The sequence below is a fragment of the Callorhinus ursinus genome, unplaced genomic scaffold (assembly GCF_003265705.2).
Source record: "Callorhinus ursinus isolate GAN/ISIS: 27379988/994484 unplaced genomic scaffold, GSC_fseal_2.0 scaffold12, whole genome shotgun sequence".
Taxonomy (NCBI): domain Eukaryota; kingdom Metazoa; phylum Chordata; class Mammalia; order Carnivora; family Otariidae; genus Callorhinus; species Callorhinus ursinus.
In genome coordinates this window covers 48,452,706-48,457,206 of record NW_027397074.1, presented here as the reverse complement: position 1 = coordinate 48,457,206, position 4,501 = coordinate 48,452,706, and positions in this window count along the sequence as shown.

Genomic DNA, 4,501 nt, shown 5'->3' with positions numbered 1-4,501 from the left:
CTTAATAAGTAAGAGGCAAGTCTTTGAGATAGACCTTAAAAGAAAGTTGCGTTTTCAGAGAGATGGAAGCAGGTCAGTCAAGGCTAAAGGAACAAATTGATGACAGATGGAGAACAAAAGCACAGAGAATGCTTGGGGAACTACAGGACCCCTTTTTCTCATTTTTTTTTTAGCAGACTACATGATGGAGAAAGTAGAAAGGTAAGTTGGAGCTCACTGTAGAGGGCCCTGAGGACCATATTGAGGATTTTGAATCAGATATTGTAAGAAAGTGGAGCCAGGCAAGTTTTTGAGTGAGGGCAGGCAGGCCTATGGTCAGCAGTTCCCTGGACAACAGTGCATGCGATGGACTGGAGAGGTCAGGGGCTGGGCACCTAGAATGCCTCAGGCCAATTCCTCTAGAATGTCACCATCACATGGACATGGATGTTTGTTTTGCTCACTGCTGTATCCTTGATGTCTTGGCCAGTGCCCACTACATGGCAGGCATTCCACTGATTTTGGATTTTGAGCAGGAGCTAGGAGAGAACTTTCCTATGTGACCATGAAGCTATGAAAATGTGAGTCCATATCCACTGATACTCCTGGGTCCCTCCTCATGGCAAAGTTGATGGGCACACAGTTAGAGAACCACCTAAGAATCCTGAAGCCATTTCCGGTCTCTGCTCTCCCTGCATTAGATTGTGAGAACCAGCTTTGGCCCAAGCTTGCTTGAGTTAGGTTTGGTTACTTAACCGAAAGAGCACCACCGTCACTCTGTACAGCCCCGCCTCAGCTTAACCACCTTCATTCAGTGAGAGGTCTTGAAATCAGTGCAATGACAGCTCCTGTGCATTGTTCCTAGTTCTGTCTCCTGGAGCTATGCAGAGAAAGTGCACTTGCTTCTTTACTTAAAGGTGGCTTTCATGGTGTGTGTGTGTGTGTGTGTGTGTGTGTGTGTGTGTGTGTGTGTGTTCTTCTCTTCTACAGGCTTTCATGGTGTGTGTGTGTGTGTGTGTGTGTGTGTGTGCCTTCTTCTCTTCTACAGGCTTTCATGGTGTGTGTGTGCGTGTGTGTGTGTGTGTGTGTGTGTGTGTTCTTCTCTTCCACAGGTAAGAGGCCCCAGTTCTTCCCATTCCATCTCTTCAGATAATCCAAATCCTGGCTGGTCCTCTTTCAGTAATCTCCAGGCTGTCAATATACCTTTTAAAACCTAGTGCCCAGAGATAAGCACATGCTTTCAGGAGTGGTCAGACTCTGAGGTCCCCTTGAGCACCATTATTCATTGGTGGTCACTGTAACTCAATTTACACAGCCTGAGCCTTATCCTAACACACTGTTGTCTCACGCTGATTTAATGTGTTGTCTCATAACAACCAGGTCTTTTGGTTTCCTCACCTGTAAATGGGTTGGGAAGGAGGGAATACTGACTTAACTTTTCTCAGAATTTCTTTCCCTTATGTCATGATATGATTCTAAGTACATGACTGGTCTTAATCAAAGATTGTTCTCCTGGACGTAGCCTTTTGTCCTCTTCCCTGATAGCCAGAACATCCTCTTAAAGACTGACAAAAGATTAACAAAACCCAGGGAGCAGGAGATTCTGACCAGGAAACAAAAATCCCTGATAGATTCCAAAAATTGCCTGGATAGTAGGCAGCTTTTGAAATGGCTTTCAATGATCCCCACTTTGTGGTATTCACATCCTTGTGTAATTCCTTCCACATGAATGTGGCTGGACTAGTGGCTTCAAAATCTATAAATGGAATCCTACAAAAGTTACTTCCAGGATTGGGTGATAAAAGACAGTGACTTCCATCTTGCTTGCCCTGTTTTGTTTTCTTACTTGTTGCTCTGATGGAGTTTGGTTTCTATGATGTGCACAGCTCTGTGGAGACCCCACATGGCCAGGACTAGGGGTGCCCTTCTTCCAAAACCCACCAAGGAATGGAAGCCCTCAGTTCAACAGCCACATGTATGAGCTTGGAAGTGGGCCCTGTTCCAGTCAAAACTTGAGAGGACCACAGCCCTGGCCAACACCTTGACTGCAGCCTGTGAGAGACTGGGAGCTTGAGGACCCAGCTAAGCTGTGCCTGGATTGTTCACTCACAGAAACTGGGAGATAATAAATGTCATTATGGGAAATTCATTCCACAATAAGCAATAATTAATATACTTAGCATATGTTCTGCTCATTAGGTAACACTACAAATTACTTGAGCTGGAATTTCACAGGATAATTTTTTTCACAATTAACTTTGATAGCAACTAGCTTAAGGAAGTAAGATATTGAAAAGAAGATGCTTTACCTCAGAAGTCGACAGCCTCAAATCTCATCCTTATTTACTCCCCACCTCCATTAATGTACCAACCATCCTGCTTGTTCATGATGTAACCTCTTCTCTTCTTGAGTTTATCTGCTCAAGGGATCCTCTGTTGTCTGCTACAGATTCAAGTGTGTTTGCCATTTTTCCAAGCCTTAGAATTAAAGCCCTTGCAGATCAAGACCATGTCAGGTTCAGCAATTATTCTACCTTCTGTTCTGGCATCATATTTAATAGGTTCAATCACATGACATTGCCCATATTTAATTTTTTCTGACCTACAAAGATGGTCATTTCATATGGTTCAACTTAACACCTCTTTGATATTGCTTACTGTTCTGTGTTATCATTCTTTTTCATGTTTCAATCTCCTCTTCTAGACTGTGGCAACTTTAGGGAAAGAAACGGTGATTTACCCATGTTTGAATCCCTGGCACCTGGCCCAGTAGATGCCACATGGCAGACACCGACAAAAATTTCAGAATTGAATTGTTGATTTGTTTCCATTATCTTGTGAAGCAATTAATTATTCATCAATTCAATAAATATTTCCAAAGAACCTGAGTGTCAGGACTGGGCTAGGTGCCAAAGTGACAGAGATGAATCAGTCCCTGTCCCTGAAGTGCTATGACCTAACAGTAGAGAGATATGTAAATAAACAGAAAATTACAATTCAAAATGGAAAGAGCTTAAATAAAGGTATTAACAGTGATTTAAAAGTCACAAACAGAGCTAATTATATTTAGAGTAGAAAAGTGTCTTAAAGGAGGTAAATTCACAGCTAACAGAAAAGTGACTGATGTGTCAGTTCCCAGGCATGCCCAGAGGGCAGGGAAGTTAATACCACACAGGCTTCCCTCAATCAGAGGAAGACAATGTCCCAGCCTCCTTTCCTTCGGGGGACAATTCCGAAGACTCTTCTATTTACTTCCTCAGAGGTCCCAGCATGATGGAACCCCTGAGATTTCCCAGTTAACCTGCTCAATAATACACCCTTTAATGTACTAAAAACCATCACATTGTATGCTTTAAATGTGTGAATTGTATAGTATTCCCTTAAGAATGTAAGAAAAAGAATAAGCTTCCCTTTATCTGTTCCAATTATATCTCAATAAACCTATTACAAAAAAAAAAAAAACCCAACTCTTTATGGGCTGTCCCTGATTTACACTCCTGCTTCCTGAGGTCACCTCCTAAATCAACCACCTACACCCAAGTCCTTGACAAGTTCTGTTTTAGGCAGAACCTAAACTAGGGCAGGCCCATATAATTGCTCACTGAGTCACATTTTCGTTCCTCCACTGACATTAATTGAGGATGCTACAAAAACAGTCTTACGGCTCGTGCAGTGGAGATATTGCCAGGAAATACGTCTGCCTCATCTTTTTTTAAAAATTTTTTTATTGTTATGTTAATCACCATACATTACATACGTTTGCCTCATCTCTTGATGTCAACAGATAAAGTCCCGTATTCGTGTCTCTCAGGTTGAGGGCTCTAAAACTTTGCCTCTACACCACGGAGGGGCTTTGCTTCAGCCACTAGGAAATATCATCCAATCTCAGCTTGACTAATGCAATTAAGTAGGACATTATGGCCTATAAATGTGGGCTCTATTTTTATCTTTCAGTCTTGACACTGTATTTAAGTTTATTTCTTCTTCAATCCTGATTTTCTAATTGTGTTGAATCATTTTATCGTACACATTTCTTATAATTAGCCTCACATTTTTATGGATAAAATGAAGCACAATTAAATTAAATAATGTTACTTTTGTCATACCTTTTAATGAACTGTTCAGTTCTTCAAAAAAAATAACACCACAATTACAAATTTTTTAATTATAAGAGTAATGCATGTTTCTCGCAGGAAACATGGTGCATATGGAAAACTGAGAAAAAAACTGCCATAATCCCACCAGCCAGATATAAACCAAAATGTATTAGTGATTATGTACTTCTAGTCTTTTTCCTGTATATATGTTATTTACCAAAGTTAATTTAATTAATTCATTTCATTCCCTGTTTTTTTCCACTTAACATTATATCGGGAAAATATTTCTTTCTCCATCTCTAAAAAAGTCTTTCAAGGGCACCTGGGTGGCTCAGTTGGTTAAGCCACTGCCTTCGGCTCAGGTCATGATCCAGGAGTCCCGGGATCAAGTCCCACTTGGGCTCCCTGCTCAGCAGGGAGTCTGC